Genomic DNA, 18,848 nt, shown 5'->3' on the forward strand with positions numbered 1-18,848 from the left:
CCTCCATTATCACTGCCACCGTACCACTGTCTGGGTCATGGGGGCTGCTGGCTTCAATGGGGGCTGTGGGGCTGGGCCAAGGGGTCATGGGGGGTAGAGGGGGCAGCGCTGGCCTCCCACAGGCCCACACCAGGGTCCTGGGGCTCTGACAACTGGGTTTGGGGGTCCCCATCAGGGGATGGGACCATGCTTGAGGAAGGTGGGCCTGAGCAGGGTGAGCAGCAGGAGTCATCCCCATGTGCTGCTTCCCTGCTGCAGATTCATCGTTTGACCTTGGACCTGCTGCAGCTGTCCCTGGTGAGCTCTTCTCTGCTCCCCAGGGAATGGGGTTTTGAGGGGTGTGGAACAAGCCTTGTAAGCTTGGGAAGGCCAACCAAACCTGCCTGGAAAATCTCTGCAGAGGATACTAAAGGTATGCCCACCCAACAGTCCGTGCTAGTGTGCTTCAGCCAAGCTGCAGAAACCCCACAAGGGAGAGCAGGGACTGCAAACTTAGCAGGTGAGAGAACCAGAGCACACAGCCCTCTCTCCACTAGAAAGGAGGCTGAGAACACCGACCAGTTTCCTGTAGACATAAACGGGATTCATCCAGTGACCCAAGGAGGCAAAGCTTGGTCCCAGGTCCTAAAATGTGGTCTCATGGCCAATTAAATGCTGTTCAAAGGGCAGCAGAGCTTCAGGGAGCTCTTTGATCTCAGGGATGCCAGCCAGATGTGTAATATCTGCTCAGGTGTTTGCCAGGTATCAGTTTACAGTCCATGCACATCAGACAGACAGGTTTCTTCCTGGGTTTGCTAACAGAAGCAGCAGTTCTCAGAAATCACAGAGAACAGAAATAATCCCTACCTTTTTAAACATCAAAAACTGTAAAGCTTCACAGCTGCACAGTTCTGAAATTGAATTGAATGACTTGACTTGCCAAAACCAGAGATCAGAGTTCTAGGTCTTTCATGCCCCAGCTGAAAGCATCAATAGCACTCAAAGGAGGGCACAGAGCTGCCTTTCAAACACTGATTGTGACTTTAGAAGCGTTATTTGGTCTCACCCTTCAAACACAGTAACCTCAGTTCAAAATGGATGTGGGAATATAAAAACTGATTTTCAACATGAGCATTTTATTATTTGAAGAACTGCTTTTCTTTTTTTCTGAAGTTACATCTAAAATTAGCCAAGGAATCTAAATTTTGATTAGGCTTTGAATTTAAAGTAAAAAGCATTTAAATCCATCTCTAAGTAGGAGGGCAGCAATGTGTTTTCTCTGCAAACAGTGCAACAATTTGAAAGAAATACTGGTGCAAGCAGGGACTTGATCCCACAAGGATCCAGGAAAAAGACTTTTGGGATGAAGCATTCAATTCCCAGAAATTACTTTTCCCACTGATCCATAAGAATCCCAAGTCTGTTGACTTCTCCTCATGCTGTAGGACCTCATTGCTCAACCAGAATACCTTTCTGCTTTAGCTACAAATCCCTTGCTTTCATATATTGTCCCAGCACCTGAAATATGTGAACAGCTCAATGTAAATCATATCTTTATCCTCCTAATGCCCCTTTGAGTTCTGGCACTGCTGCTGCCTACCTTCTACAGCAGGGAAAACCAAGGCAGAGAGAATCTAAATACCTGGTCAACGGCAGTTCTTTTTACCCATTGGTCACTGCATTATTCACTCAGGTTATTGTAGAGAAATAAAATGTTATTAACAACTGAACACCCGATTCCAGCATTAAAACCAGAACTATTTTTCTTGCAAACCCACAGAAGGGGATCAGCTATTGTTTTACTCACCACAATATCTCTTTTGATACTCTAAGGGAGGCATGAGGGGAAAATACCATCATCATCATCTGGGAAAAACACCTGTGGGGACTCTGACAGCAAATGCTAGATTTATAAATATACACGTACATATATATATATAAACCATACCTCTGTTTTTAGAGTTTTATATTTACAAACCTTCTATTCGTATCTAAACATATATTTAGGTATGTATTTGGCAGAAAGATGTAAAAATGTAACTTCTATAACTGCTGTAAAATTAACTATCTTCAAAGCAAAACATCCCAAAACCCCTGAAAACCTATTCTCTCTGGCAAATACTTTCTCTTTTTCCCTCTTTATCACATCACTCAGCTGCAAAACCCAGAACCACTTTGTGTCATGGCAGAGAAAAAAAAATAAGTGGGTAAAAGATTTAAAGTCAAAGACAATGAGAAGTTTTAAAGCTACCTCTGCTAATGCTACCAGCCCTTTCTTGGTGAACACTGCTGAGTGTATCCCATCTAAAGCTCACCTAAAAAGCAGTGCTGATAATGCAAAACTCAGGGCCTGCTTAAAATGCTGAGTGGGGCATCTACAGAAGGGCATGAGCTGGTTATGCTGACACTGAAGGAGAAACATCCCAAACCCCTGAGCTGTGAGCTTCTTGAACCAAAGCCTTGTATCAATTTTGCTGATGCCTGGTCCTTGTGTTCATAATGCCCCAGGTGTGAGGCTGCATCCGAGCTTCCCTGCACCTTTGCAGTGTTTGAAGAACGTGATCCAAATTTTGCATCTTGGGACCCCATAGACAGTGAATAGTTTAAAAATAAACAAAAAGAAAAGCCCTAAAACTGCTGCATATTTTACATTCTCAAGCTTCGTTGAATCCATACAAATGTTAGGAACCAGTCAGACAACAGATGCATCAGGAAATTAGCTCATCTCTTCCAAGAACTCACATTAAAATGAAGAAAGAGATGAAGATCAGGAGACCTGATGCCCTTCAGGAACTACTGCTGGAAGCTTTGCCTCTAGGTGATAAAGGGGGAGATGGTTAATCCAAGGCAGACCGAGGAAGATAACATTTCTGTACTTGTACAATTCTGTACAACATTAGTCCAGACAGGAGTCTATTAACAGTGTCTGATGGAAGCAATTGTATTATTTATTAAACTGACAAGATCAATTGGCTACTTTGTACCCATATAAAGAGAACTATTGTACTTTCATGTCCTTTTAAACACAGAGAATAAAGCACTCCCCAGGGTGCTTTCATGGGCTGCCTTCGATTAAGAGTTCTGAGAACATCTGATATTGTCAGAGATGGCTCGCCAGATCCCCAACTGGATTCACACTCCTCACAAAGAAGGAAGATGGTAGCAATTATAATTATCAGTGCACTGAGAAGGAAGGGCCTTACCTGACTTAGAGGAGTGCTTTTAGTCAGTCTTCCCAAAGATTAGGCTCTCAAAGCTGAGGGAGACTGACCTGCTTTGATAGCACCAGCAGCAATGTCAGGACTAGTGCCATGGCACAGATAACTGCACATGGGATGTTCATTCTCTTCTTCACCAGAAAAATGGGAGGAGTGAAGGAAGATGATGGTTTCTAGGGCATGACTAATTTTTAATAGGACCTAATTATGGCAAGCAAAAGTGTTGTGTAAATTACCAGCAGGTTATGAGTTGTGCAATATATTTATCTATTAACCCCATGCAGCACTACAGGCTTGGGAAAGAGTGGCTGGAAAGCTGCCTGGTGGTAAAGGACCTGGGAGCGCTGGTCGAGGGTGGCTGAACATGAGCCAGGAGTGCCCAGGTGGCCAAGAAGGCCCATGGCACCCTGGCTGTATCAGTAATAATTTGGCCAGCAGGACCAGGGCCTGACTGTCCCCCCGTACTGGGCACTGATGATGCCACAGCTCAAATCTGGGTTCAGTTTTGGGCCCCTCACTACACAAAAGACACTGAGGTGCTGGAGTGTGTCCAGAGAAGGGCAACAGAGCTGGGGAAGGGGCTGGAGCACAAATCTGATGAAAGCAGCTGAGGGAATCGGGGTTGTTTAGCTTGGAGAAAAGGAGATTCAAGTGGGACCTTATGGCTCTTTACAGCTCCCTGAGAGAAGGTTGTAGACAGGTGGGGGTCAAGTTCTTTCTCTGGGGAAGAGCTCAAGTCCATTGTTATTTAGGACATGGCACTAACCATGTGTGTTAACACACACCTTTACCTGCAGAGTATTTTGAGGAGTACATCCAGAGGATGCAACTCTATAAACTACAAAATAAGCACTTTCAGTCCATTCAGAGTGGATAAATGTGCTCAGTAAATTAATAGCAAAGCTGTCTCAGAGCAGCTGTTTCTGGGCAGTTGTGGAATTTTCCAAACATCTGAATGCACCTTTTACTATGTGCTCCTAAACAGGGATGTGCAGTGACCGCACCAAAGCTGGAACCAGCTCAGGGAAAGAAAAAATTCTTTGTGGGTATCAATGCAGTGTTGTTCTGAGTTTAATTGAATCACAATTATGTGCTTATCAACCTAGAACCAAAGGCTCCTGCAAGCTGCCAAGTACTGCTGTGACTCCTGTATGTGATGAAGCTCAGTCTGAGTTTCTCACAGCTTGTCCAGAGACTGGAATTGAGAATTGTGTCTGTGCTCACAATTACAGCAGAATAAACTCATAGCAACTCTGCTAGAGGACTTCTGTGGGTTTGATCTAAGTTTACCTAAATGTAAATGAGCAAGTTTTGCCTTATATTCAAGCCCAGCTTTTATATTGGATTTTGTCTCATCCTTGCTGTGAACATAGAAAATACATCTATTTTAAGCTGCAATCTGTACAGTCAGTGTTCTCAGTTAATTACTGCCCCAAACAGTTTTAGAAACAGTGGCAAATAAAGCTACATGATATTTCCCTTAGTTCAATTCCCTACTCTTCTATTTCTCCCGGTTCCTTATCTCTGCCACCTGGATTTGCCAACCTTTTCAGCAGTGCCAAGAGACCTCATGGCCAAACAGCTTCAGTTTTGAGAGTATTAAAAAGATATTAAAAATTCTCACTTTCTACTATTTCACTTAAGCAGTTTTAATCTGCAATCTGTTGCTTCTATATCTCCTCTGAGCCTTACAAACCTTAAGATCGGTGTTCAGCCTCGGTCCTGTTACCGTCACCAACAGGAACCAGCAAAGCCCGTGCCCCACCTCCCGGCTGCTGGACAGCACTGCGGGGATCCAGCTGCCAGAGCCTCTGGAAAAATCGGGACCTCAGCTACGGAGTCTCCGCTGCTGGGACTTTACAAAATACTGACCTTTCTTGGGTGGGAGAGTAAAAAGTGGGTAAAGAGAATATATATTTATGCATATAAATATTTTTAAAATATATATTTATTTATATAAAATTTTAGCATACAAATAGATATTAAATATCATGTATATAAAATATATATCTGTATATAAAAAAAATATATATATGCACACACACACACACACACATATATATATCTATATCTCCACACAACAGCATCCTCTGCAAAGATCTCTATTGCAGGAAAAGGTTTGTTGTTCCAAAATTTAACAAATCTGCAGCACTATTTATTTATTTCTACATTTTATTTATAAGCAGGTTTTCAAGGCACCTCAGTGTGACGCTGTCATCAGACAGTGTCACAAGTGGAGAGGAAGCTCAAATTCTCCTGATGTGGGGTACCTGATCCTCTCAGCATGAGGCGACATTGGGAAAGAGCTCTGTAGAGGAAGTGACAGATAGTGGAAGGAGATGGCAAGGAATTACCCATAGAAATTAAAGAAAGGAAGGGCATGGTTAATATTTGTGGCAGGGAAAGATGACAAGGAACACAAGTGATGTAATACACAAGCAAATATTCAGACTTGCCCATCACACAACACCAGTCAGTGCCCATCTTCCCAGGTCTACAACTTTCCTAGATTTTAGGACCTTCAGGATAGGCAGGCTCTGTAGTAAATTAATTACAAATGTTTTCTTGTTCACATTTAAAACACCTACCAAGAGATGATTCATTAATTTTTTTATAAATTGCAATGAGAAAATGAATTCTTTATTAATTTGTGTGTAAATTTGACAAAGACAGCTGACCTTGCCTGCAGGAATAGCTAAATGTGCTCACAGACAATCTTGATGCCTCTAACCATCCTGTGATCCCAGCCTGCACTCACAGAAAAAGAAACATATTTCAAGGAAACAGTTGTGTGAGCACACAGCATAATTTATCCTGCTATGGGTCATTAGAGTCCCAGCACAGTGACTAACGTGTCATTCCCTTTGAGTTACACTGAGTGAGTAACAGCTGTGGAAAGTTTCTATTCTAGGATAGAATAGTCCATCTGGATCACAGGAACCTTCTTCTTATCACAAGTATTTCTCAGGAGTTTCCTCTTTTCTGTACTCTCTCAGTATGGACAATTTTAGGAAATCTGTAGGACTTGCTTTTAACATTAAAAAAACCAAACCCACAACACACAAAAACCACCCAAAACATGCACAAACACTATTTTTTTTTTTCAAGAACTGTAAAATTAAAGCTTTCAAAGTCCTTTCCAGTGCGACTTCATTCCAAGAGACGCATCCAAGGAAAGGAGCAGTTTAAGGTGAGTTTCTCTGTTTCATCGTAATTCATGAGTTTTCTTCAGCAGTAACACTCTTTCCTTGTCCAGTTGTAGTCAGAGGGCATCAGGGGCTTTCTCAGATGCTACACAAGAGCAAGCAGAGAACACTGCTGGGGAAAACACCTACAGTTACAGCAGCGAGTGTCTGGTGTCTGCCTCTCACTTGTTTTGGCACTTGTGTCTTTATGGGACCAGTGCTTCCTGGTTTAGTAAACATCCCCGAAATAATCTTCTAACCCTAATTAAAAGATTAAATTTAAGCATTTATTGTATAATGAGGTGACATTGTGAGCACAGCAACATCCGGCTTAATGGCCAGGAATATAGCTTTAGAGTACACATTTATAGAATCATACCTAAATTACTCGTTATAAAAGAGACCAAGCAGAATCTAAGAGGTCTTTGCATCTTGGGCATTCTCAAAAATTCAGATCTATGCTGGCTTTTTATGTCTGCTCATTGCAAAGTCTTCAATCAAGTACTTTGGTATCAGCAGAAAAATGCTTTCCCTTCTTCAGAAATCTCACAAACACTGACTGTGCCATAAACTACCTGGAGGAAGTTTACACGGGAAAGATGAGAAGTGGACAAGCAGAGGACCTAACCCTGGCTAAAGCCAAATCAGCTGAAGGAAAGTGAAGAGAATTCAACCTCCCAAAACGAAACCACTGCAGTTACAGCACATTTTGCTTCTGAATTCATGGACCAAAGAAAACATATTTACTCTAATAATATGGACAGGGATATCACCTTTAAATCCTGATTTCTAGGTTTTTATTAACTCTGTGTGTTTTCCAAATAGAATTTTCTGTCTGCCAAAAGGGCTTTAAAAAAAAAAAGAAATCTGTTTTGGCTCTTTCTTCACTTCTAACTTCTTGTTCTTTGCTTGATGTATTCTGAAGGTGTCTCTAACAGGGGATTAATTTTCAGTGTCAGTAACCTAAAAAAAGCATATAAGACAAGCCACTAGCAGAAAGAAAAGCCTGCTTTATACTTGTTTCCTAAACCAACAGCCTGCGACATGCCAGGGCCAGAAAGCATTGATTATAAACAAAAAGGTCCCATCTCAGATTCCTGTAGTGAACCTGGCTTTCTGTATCCTCTGATAGCGTGACACTTCCTACCAACAGGTCCTTTGTATAGGGAGAGCAGCACAAGCAAACTAAACAAAACCACATAAAAGCCTTGGAGGCAGCGACAGCATAATCCCACTTATTCATAGCTCAGCTGAAGTGCTGCCTATAAAACCCTCTGCAGTGATTTATTCTGCTCTCATTTCAATATTGCCAAGAACCCTGCCTTCCTGCCACAAATCTGCCTCCCTTTGCTCACAGAATAACCCAAACAAATACAGAAACGTTTACGCTAATAAATTCTGCGTTGGATTTAGGTGCATGTATTAAACTTGATGTATATTTCCAAGCCTCCCTCCTGCAAACACACAGAGACCGTTCTACCAGTAGATGTCACTCGGAGCAGGGAAATGTCTGTTGAAGCCCTGGAGAATCCCGATTATTCCCTCCTGTGTGTCAAAAGGCGCCCAGCTCCCACCAGAGGTTTGGGAAGGAGCCCGAGGAGGAGGTTGCCAAAGCACACATGATTCATGAGCACTTCTGCCTTCTGCCCTAGTGGGTGCAGGGCTGGGGGAGACACGGTGACACCCCTGCACTCTGTACAGCCATCACAATGGTTTCATGCAAACCTGTTCCTCAGGCTGCAGCTCCAAACAGACCGCGATGAAGGAAGAGCACGGGGAGATTCCAAACTTAGGAGTTTCCAAATCCCTGTCACCTGCAGCCCTTGGCCCCGGTGATTATTCAAATTGTCTGTCACAATCATTCCTTTGGATAAGGAGAAGGTAATCCCCGTGCTGACTTTACCCTTTGCTGCTATGAGCTGAGTCCAGGAACACGATGGTGGTGGTTTCTGACAAAGCACTGATGAGGCTGTGCAGTGGCAATATGGAATTTCAGGATGCTTAAAAATCAACATTCCTACAAGAAAGATGGTTATAAAAAAAACCCTAAATGCCTTTGAAACCCACCCCCACCTGCACCCAGAAACACAGGAATCCAGCCCACACACCTTCACCTCTATGGTGCACGTACCAAAAACCAGTTCATGGCAGCAGAAATCTCACTGGAAAAAATATTTTCTCCATCAGTGAGTAAAATTCGAATATGAAGTTTAGGTGAGACATAGATGGTACACAAGAAAGATCATCAGCTGTACTAAATAGTCTAATGATTATGTTGTGTTACGCCTTTTTACATCAGAACAAGGAAAAAAAATGTTTCAGACTAAAAATGCAAAAGTAAATCTCCAGGCTTTCAAGCCACCTACCTACCAGGAGAGATGCATATTTCATCTTGAGTACTGCTTTCACCCACAGCATCCTTCTGAAAAAGTATTCTGAATCTTTTATTTTCCTAGATCTTGGTTATTTGTATCTGATACTATAAAAGTACATGTAAGGTTTTCTTCCTGTAATTCTTGGGAAAGAAACCAGAGGCTGTGACAGGTAAGTGAAACCTCAAAGATATAATTGATCAAAAGGTATTTGTTTCCATGAAAATGTCTCTTTAATATCTTTATCAAAATTAAAGCTTCAATTAACAGCTTCAAATATGGATTCTTTTTTTAAAATGGAAGACCTATGAAAAATACAGAAACAAGCAGAGAACTTTCACAAAAAATCCCACTAACTTGGTTTTGTGTATTTAGTGAGTGGAATGTAGAAGCAGCAGAGTACCAGGGAAAGAGCTGGAAGGAGAATGGGGGAGAAATAAGCAACTGCTACTGCGTCTAGTCTTTCTTTGTAATGAAATTCTTTTCAGAAACCCAACCTGCATCACATAAAGAAACCCCCTATTCAAAAGCCAGTTTGTTTGCACAGTCTAATTTGATGGAAGCATTTTGTGTGCATTCTTGTTATGAAAGGTTTACTTTTTTTTTCAATGGCAGCAATCTCTGCTTTGGTAGCAACTCTTCACTAAAGCAGGATGGGAAATCTTCCAGGTTTTGGCCAGAATAATAGCAGTTCTTGCAGAACTTGTGCCCTGGCTCTGGATTTCACAAAAGGTTCCTTTCTTCCTTCCTTTCACTCCCTACAATGCACCTCCAGAGATCTGCCACAAAGGATTGTTCTGAAGTATATTTAGCACATGGTGGCAGGCTTAGCTGCTGGGATCAGTTCTTCTTCACTCTGAACTGATTCTTATGTTTCTGAAGGCAGCAGCTCATTCAGAATTCAATTCCTCGTTTTTCACAGCAGTGCAAGTTCAACTAAATTTTTTACAGGTTCAAAAATCAATCAGACAAACCCAAGACAGAAAAATCCATGAGATGTCCCAGTTAAAGCTCAAGTAGCAGCAATACTACAGTGCACTGGATGCTGTGAAGATGTACTGGAGGGCTGCCATGGGATGTTTTCCTGTTCTTTTAATTTCCTTTGTATTGGGCTTGATATTGGGCTCTGTGGATCTCTGGTCTGGCTCATTATGGCTGTTCATACGTTACACTCTCATCAAGAAACCTTCCAGGTGGGAATTGATGGCAGTGACCCCAGGAACAGCAGCTTTTTCTCCCTTTTGGTGTTTAAAGATGGGTTTTCAAAGATGGATGAATGTGGTAAGGATGTAAAAAGAGTAGTATTTTATGAACGTAGTAAAACTGGACATGATTAAGTTTAGAACCTCATTTACCTACATATGAATATGCTTGAAGAGTTCTAAATCAAGGTTCCCCACTAGAAACTATGCCCCATTCCTGCTTTATTTTTCCTCCAAATTATGCTGGTTTTTTCTTTCTTCAGCAGCTCTTTCAATGCAGAAGTCAAAGGAGTGTGATTTATTCTGGTTTCTCCACACTAAATAGCCCAGTGCTATTGTGTATGGACAGCAAGCACTTCAGAGAAGTAAAAACAATTCTTTTTTTCTAAATAGAAGTAACCCAACAAAACATTTGAATATGTATAAGAATTAGAAGGATTTTTTTCCAGCTTGGATTTGGATCTAAATTATGAGCCCTGCTTCTCTGCCTTTTACACAAAATTAACTTTGCACATTTATTTATTTATTTATTTAGGCACTTTTTCCAATTCACAGGACACTGTGAAATGGCCAAAATTAAGGGATTCAAAAAGCTAGGCTTGGATCTTGTGAAAATTCAGGTTATCCCAAATTTCTTCAAGGGATACATTTGATCCAGTCCTGCTCTCTGATGGAACAGTGAAGTGTATTTTGCAGATGATGGAAACAGACAAAAAAAAAAAAAGCGGAAGAAAAGGCAAGATCCATGAGGTTAAGGGTTTTTTACACATTCCCATTTTCTAGCAGTTACCAATATCCCAGAAACACCTGTACACACCTGTGAGAAACTTAAAGCATTAACTGCACAGCAAGATCTAAAGATCATTTTTAAAAGCTTCCAAGATACCTTCAAAAGCAGTGAGGAAACAGCACTGGAGTGTTATCAAGAAGGCTCTCAGACAGCAAATTCTCCTAAATATCCTAGAGATTTATTGAACAGCTTGCACTGGAAGATAAAGGAATCAAAACCATATATGAAACAATCTTAAAGCTGATTTAGTAATTGCCTGTGAATACAACTCAACCCAGGCTAGATGAGGCTCAGGAGACCTGAGACCCATCAGCTCCCCAAAATAGGTCATGAATGGAGCTTTAAGTGATGCAGACACTGCATGTGGATTCCTTTCTGGGGAATAATTTTTTGCCACGTTGCCACAGGAAGAATCCATCACCTGGTAAGTTTGTTCCATTTGTGAGGCACTGAGCAACTTCAGCAGGCAACAACCAAATTAACCTTAGAAAAGCAGAGCCCATCTCAGTTGAGATGAGGCAGCATTTTACCATGGGGACTTAAACACATGCACAGCCAGCTGAGCCTGCTGACAAACACCAGTGCAGGGCATCCTGAGCCAACAAAAGCCTATCTAAGGCACCACAGGCTGGGCTCTGGCTCTCTGGAAATGCTAAACTTGAGCTGAACTCTTGCCATTTCCAGCAGAAGGTATGGACATTTTAACACTTAGAGTCCTGCACCTCCCTGACTGCTGCATTCTGGTCCAAAGCCAGAAGTATATAAATGGATTATTCTCCCTCCTTACTCAGTGGCCTTGTCCCAGCAATGCTCCAGTCTCCCCATTTGCTACCACAGATTTTTCTGAGCTCTTCTGTTTCTTTTGATCTGCTCCTCTCTGGGTTTCTATTGCCAAGTATTTTCTCTTCATCTCTATGTTCAAAGCACAGAGCTGAAAATGCAGAAATTAATCACTTTGAGGCTTCTCTGTGTGGATGAGCACAGCCTGTGAGGACCAGCAGTCTGTGGTTCATTTCAGCACCACGGGCAGACTAATCTGCTGAGCTGTGACCAGAGAAACTGGGAGGTTGCCTTCCACAAACTGCCTGGAGCACCTGCCAGAGGCACAGAGTGTTCCCTGGTGCCGGTGGTGCGGCTCCAGCTGCAGCACAATCTCAAACATGCGACCAAGAGGCAGGAAGAAAGAATGTGTTCTATGTAAACTCAGCCAGCACGTTCTCAGATCGCACTGCTTTAAGCGGCTGGCAAAGCTGACGGAATCTAATTGATGTGGAGCCTCGCTCCCAGCCTCCCGACAGACATTTTTAGAACTGTGCTTGCTGACTAGGGGCAAAAAAATGTCTGGAGACCGAAGTCACCTGCCATTTGCATGGGCTGAACACTTTCTGGGGAGGTCATGAAGCAAGAGGCTTGAAGATCAGAGGACAAATGGGCATCTACATGGCACAGTCTAACACAGTACCCCAAAGTACTAAATCTGCAGCAATTTTAAGGAGAAAACAGAACTTTTCTCAATTCTGTGAATGCCTTCTAATGCATTTTTATCAAATACCAGATGTATTTTTAAAAAGTAGATTTTAACACCTTTGAAGTCAGGATCCACACCTTCTTATCTACCCAGCTGCACTGCTGTGAATCTGCCAACACAGGCAGGCCAGGGGGGTGAGGGACACGCATCATCCATACAGAACAGGCAGGACCTTGTTTTGGGAGTATTCCCTAATTCCTCCAAATCTGTGACGTAGCATTACTTCTCTAAAAATCCTCAATATACTTGAGATTGGATCAAGATTAAACAAACCAACATGTCAGAACATATTTTGGAGGTAGGAGAGGAAGGGAAATGAGCATTGTTTAAGGAGTTACCTTCCGTCCCCTTTCCAGATAAAGCTGGAACACTGACTAGCCCAGCCCACATAATTGTGTCTAAACCACGACATGCACACTCCCTTCACACATTTCTCAGGAAAACAAAAAACAAACAGAAACCCCAACCTTCCAAAACAGGAAGGGAAACTTGGGGTTTTACTGAGTGGTAAACACCAGACCATTACTATGATTTCAACTGAACTATTCATAAGAACCAGGTAAGTCAGTTTTAAATGCAAAAGAACCAACCAAGAAGACCTCAGCAAAGGTCAAATATTTGCTGGTACACCCTGTATGTAACACAGCTCTGACCATGGAAAATTGACTCTAATCAGTTATATTGGTTAAACTACACGTGGGTGGAATTTAGGTGGGATGTAAGCAACTACAGTGCAGAAATCAGATTAAGCCTGGGAGAAACTGCAGTGTGTGATTATCATGTAATAATTACTCAACATTTTGACAGAGCCCAAGACTGGGCTCAGCCCAGCCCTTGACAATGAGAAGGCAGCATAAACATCAGGGTATGAAACTCTATCACTTCTATTAATCCATCAGCATTTCCTCTGTGGGAAGTCCATGAGCTTCTGATGAAAGCCCAGGGCTGCAAATTTGGGAGAACCCCTGGGGTTCAGAGACAAGGTCCAGACCCCTGGAGAAGGCAACGCCAAGTCAGCTGCAGTACAAATCTGTGTGGGTAACCTTTTGGAATTGGGTCACCACCAACTGTCCATGTGTGTGGAGTTCTTAGAGAAACCCATCTGGTCCTGGCATCTATCTGATCTGCTCTTCATGCTGTTACCACAGCAACTGGCACTTAAATGAAAAATCTCTGAGCAAGCTGGATCTATAGACAGCCCTACCAAATCACAAGGCAGCAAAAGTGGATGCTTGAGGCGGGTCTGGGGGGTGTTTAGCTGTGTATTTACCAAAAGGGGTTTCAGCCTTGTTTTCCATTTGTGCTTTATCATTTGACAGAATAAGTATCAGCATACCAGTTTTTCTTTATCAACAAGTCCTCTGTAGGTCAGTCACAGCAATGATATCTTTCTATTTGGCCTGCTTTGCAGACTAAATAGATCTTAAATATTTTGGTTTCTTAATTGTTTCCATATCACACACACAAATTGAATGTATTTTTTGCTATAAACACAACTGCCGAGAGAAGTAATAGTAGCCATGTGCTTTTTAGAAATAAAAGATGCTTTACAAAAGTATAAAATCTAACTAGATCTTCCCAATGCCATTTAGATTTGTCATGTTGAATTTGACCCAAATTTCTTTAAAACTTTAGGGACACGGATCTAAGATTCAAGGATAATTTCACGTTTGGCAATACCGATTTTAATACTCCTTTTATTTTGAGGGAGGGAAAGTCTGTGTTTGTAGTAGAGGATATTACATGGGTTGAAATAACCAGTCTTAATATTCTCCCAGCTGACTAACTCTGAAATATGCATTATTTCTGTCTCTGGCATAACAGAAACATAAGAGCTAAACTTAAGCTCTCAGTCTTCATAGCAGGACAAATGAGGGAGGGTTTTGGCCCAGCCCACGAGCCAGATTTAGGCTCGGAAAGCAAAGCCCACACAGGTGACGTACGACACATAACATGAAGGGAAGTGGGAGCTGGTGGCTGAGGACAGGGGAGGTGACACTGGGGCTGGCACTGGCTTACACAATCTGCACCTTTAGCCTTTCAAATCAATGCTGAGCATTGCCAGTGGAAGGTGAACAGAAGAAAGTAACACAAATCAAATTCTTATTCTTTGAATGCATCTTTGAAATTCTTTTTCTTATTACTCAAAGTCTACAAGTGAGTGGGACTATTTTACATGTTAAACGTTCTGGTTTAAAGGTATTACATCTTTCAAAGACCAAGAGGGAGGAGAATAAAGAGACAATGAAAGAAACTGAAGGACACCACTGAGAGAAGTGAGAAGCATCTAAGATCCCTGAGCCTGAAATGGAGAAGCACATTTCCATAAAGCTTCACTAGTACACACCTTGCTCCCTAATTTCTTTCAATTAAAAGAACAGAAAAATCTTCCTTGCACAAAACTCCTCCCAAATATTATTTTGCCACTGCAACATTTTTCTACAAAATCCCAAATTACTTGCATATTAATAACTCGTGAGCCAAATTTCCGTCAACTGGCTGTTTAAAATTGTCAACAAAATTCATGTTATGTAGATTTCTAGTTGGGGGAAAGTCAGAGAGACTTTTGTCTTTATGTTTCCAGCTGTAGATGTTGGACTGACAACCTTCCTCTCGCCCAGCCCTTTTCTGCTCTGTCGTTGGTTACCAAATTTGAAAAGAGGAAGAAAGTGGAGTACCCACCGTGATTTACTCAGGAGCAGAACAGCGACCCACAAAAATTTCTGGCACAAACCTTCCTGTGAACACATTTGCATGTTTATTAGTTAAACTTTGCCGTCTGCGAACACTCTTGTGAAAAAACAACAAATCATTAGTACAAGAAATGGTAGAAAACACATTTTTAAAGGCCAAAAAAATCTACAGTAAACTGAAAATCTTTATTGCTGAAATGTTTGAGAATTGGCCTGTCCTTCAGAAAGTCCAAAGAGTCCCAAGGTACAAATTCCATCAAAAGACAAGTCTGAGTCTTGTCTTTTGAATTTGGACTAAGTTTTGAAAATCCCAATTTGCAAATCTAGCGCAGATTTTCTCTGTCAAATGGAAATATTCCAAGTAGGAGAAACAACCCAGCAGGAAGATATGATGTACAGACTATGCAAATAAGCCCAGATTCTGAGATAAAGTTGAGATGTTTCATTATTCTGGATGAAACAGCCCTATAAATACAATTAAACTTTTTGCTGTCCTCGGTCAGGTAAAAGTTGACACAACTAGGGAAGAAACTAAGTGATTAAGGAAGAAAACTCCAAACCTTGATTTGACCCTTTACTTTCAGTGATTAATTTAATAATACTTATACAATAATATTGAAAATATGATTTGGAAAAGCAATATTCCATGTCATGCCATGACTGCCTGGCTTCCTCAGCAGTAAATCACTACCCACCACTTTCAGTCTGTGAGGGCAGAGGACAATTATTCATATTCAATACCCTGTTAACAAGTGTTTGTTCTCGTCCTTCTCCAGTGACTTCATGGAGCTTTAATTGACAGCACAGATGTCACAGCTCCTGTCTCCAGCCCAAGCAATTGTTTGAAAAGCTTCTGAGCTATTTGACTGCTGGTGTTGACAGGAAGCTGGACATTTCTGCTGTGATGAGGGCTTTGTTTTAAGGTGCCTCAGTCCATCTTATCTCCTGTCTCTTCCTATCTTACAAGCCTAAAAATACTGCTAATGCTGTGCACACAAGGCTTCCCATTCCAAAATCACATTTGCATTTCACCCAAAGACCCTCAGGAATTTCTGATATTGTCCCAGATTAGAGAGAGACCAAATCCATCACATGACAATCAATTTTAATAGAGGCAGAATCACAGCCTCAACTTCTCCCTGTGTGTTCCCACTAAGATGATAGTGCCTTCTGTTCTCCCAAGGCCAGCTATTAATACAAATTATATGCAGGAAAAAGTAAAAGAATCCCACCAGCAATGTGCTGGACATTTGTATTCCAGACAAGATCCTGTTAAAGATCCTGTTAACAATCCTGGTGGATGCCACAGTCTTACTTCACATATTGATCTGGTGGAGCAAGTACAAGGCACGTAGACTTCTGGTTTGTATTAATTTGTACTATAACTCTTGGCACAGCGTCAGCTGGCAATGGTCTCCCCCATGTTTTAAATCAATTACCTGAAGTAGTAATTGTTTGTTATCAGTAAGGGGGATTTAATAAACAAATATACTTGATAAATCAATGAGCAGAGAAATCCAGACATCCACATATAAATTAGTTTACATTAACTTACTAAAATGAGGCTGCTGGAATGATAATGTTTCAATACACCAAAATAACATTACCAGTTCTTATAAGTTGGCATGTTAAATACATCTCTGTCCATTCTTTGACCTTTAGAGCTTTGCTCCTAGTGATACTATTCAGTATCCTAAGGAGGGGCTAGGCTGAAAAGCCCAGATTATTGTCTTTTTTTCATATTGTCTTAATAGAGTCAGCGAAATAAAATGATGAATGACATTGTTATATCAACGGAACAGATTATATAATGTACCTCTGTTCCCACAAAATTGAAATTTAGTGTTTTAACAATGGACTTTACTCTTCCACTCACCTGTAAATGAGCACTACTGGAGCAGCACTGAGCCCAGTTCTGCCCTTCTCACCAGCTAAGTCTGTTTCCTCTTCTGTGAAATCACTGCTGCTTTACATCATTATGAATTAGGTCAGAAACAAACCCAGTGACTGCTCATTCCAGCTAGTGAAACATATGAAGAATGGCTGCAATGACAGATCTGTAATAATGCTTCTCATCTGCAGTCAATTAAATTTAGACCACGCAGAACTATAAGAAGTACACAGTGGAAAATTTTGGCAGGGTGACTGGCAAGCTGTAGCACATCTAACAAACCTGAAGGCTTTTAAATTCATCTTCCCTCTGAACTTTAATCAAAGGCTATAAAAAAAAATCCAGCTGAATACAATAAAAATTTAAACAGCGAAGATCATTAAAGCAGACACTTCTTGTTACCTCATGGTGACTTGCAGAAAAATCTTGTCAACGTCAGATGCTCATCCCTGGTGTTATAATCATAATTCACCTTGCTGGAACAAACAGCACGGGAATGCCTGCATCTGCTCAGCTTGTGTACCTAAGGCAGATATGAGAGGAGGCCAAACATGTTTTCGTAAGTTACAAAAGAGAACAATTACTTCTACCGGAGGGGTGGGAGCTTTTGGAATGTGCTTTTGGACATAGGAGTGTCTTTTGAGAACTACTGAATTTATCTTCAAATGAAAACTATAAATTAAGTGTAATTACTTCTGACAGCTTGCATGAGAAAAATAAAGCATTTATCCTGTCATTGAGGTTCCATGTCTCAGTGCACTCTCAGGACTGTGGAATCATCCCTGTGGCAAATCCACACTGCCCTTAGCACAGACCTCCTTTGTTTTCTCTCCACCACAGTTGTGGGGGTTTTTTAGAGCACGTGATCTTCCCTCAGAAATTTGTGGCTAAATTATTTGTCTGTCCTTTGGCTGTTTTGATTTTTGACAACTTCTCCAGCAAACCTCATCCCACATCTGCAATTTCCCCCCTCACTCTCTACCCAGCAGCAGTCATACCCACGTCATTCTCCCCTCCTCACAAACCCCAGACCTTTATGTCTCTGCCCTGCCTCTGTCTATGTATCTTTTATTTCATTTATCCTCACACTCTGCCCCAGAATTTCTCAGAGTTCATCTGTTCCCCTCCTTGTGCTTGCCAGTCCAACCTTAGCTCTGGTTTTGCCTTTATTAAGCGCATCCCCCACCCCCTTGCCTTTTATTCAAGCAGCCCTACAAGACAGATCCTTTCTGTAAAGGCCACGAATGATTCCTCTGCAAGATCTGCCTCACTAATTATATACTTAACATACATTTATCTGTTCCTACAGCAGGTTCCAGAGAGCAGGGGCTTTTCTTCTGTGCCTTGTCATTTAAAACACTGCCACTATCAACCACTTCACAATGACATCGGCAGCACCACTTCGCTGCAATTAGGAGGGAAACTTGCCAGCAGAGGATGGGGTTTAAACTCTTCTTGACAAAGAAAACAACACTGAAACAATTGGCTGATTCCCTTTTTACGGAGCCAAAGGGGTATCTGGAAACCCCAGGTCAAACGTGGATTGTCTGTAGACGCGTAATGGATGCTTGGCAAACAACCAGGGACAAGGAAATGTGCTTGTGTAGGCTGTGAAATTGTGCTCCCCGTGAAACAAAGTGCACGGCCTGAATTTAGAGGCAGGTTGTTTGTAGAGAGGTGGTGCCTTTTTTTTTTTTTTCTTGAAAATGTTCTCGAATATTAAATCTGAAATGTAGCGACATATATTACCATATTTTGCTCCAGAAAATAAAAACACTAAAGATTATACTAAAAGCTGACAACGCAAAATCTTTACTAACCCACATTCCTGCAGTGTTGTTACTGTGAGATCACTCTGTCAGCACAAAATCTAAGGTAATGTGTTTATAATCCAGCAAATACATTTTTCAGGAGCAGGATTTCACAACACAGATGTTCTCTAAGGCAGAGTGGACTCACTCTTACCCAGCCATGAGCATGAACCAGCTCA

The 18,848-nt window shown here is 41.5% G+C and overlaps 1 protein-coding gene across 1 annotated transcript in view; it reads right to left on the reverse strand.

Annotated features, from left to right (window-relative positions):
• The window catches only part of CHST13 (carbohydrate sulfotransferase 13), a 70,899-nt gene extending 53,516 nt beyond the window's left edge, over positions 1-17,383 (reverse strand). Inside the window, exon 1 of the mRNA XM_042016801.1 lies at positions 17,261-17,383. The gene's annotated coding sequence lies outside the window, so the exon portion shown is untranslated. The remainder of the gene's footprint in view (positions 1-17,260) is intronic.
• Positions 17,384-18,848: the final 1,465 nt, after the last annotated feature.

This window comes from Corvus kubaryi, unplaced genomic scaffold (genome assembly GCF_017639235.1).
Source record: "Corvus kubaryi isolate FWS band 111438036 unplaced genomic scaffold, C.kubaryi_AGA036_p1.0 136, whole genome shotgun sequence".
NCBI classification, from domain to species: Eukaryota; Metazoa; Chordata; class Aves; order Passeriformes; family Corvidae; genus Corvus; species Corvus kubaryi.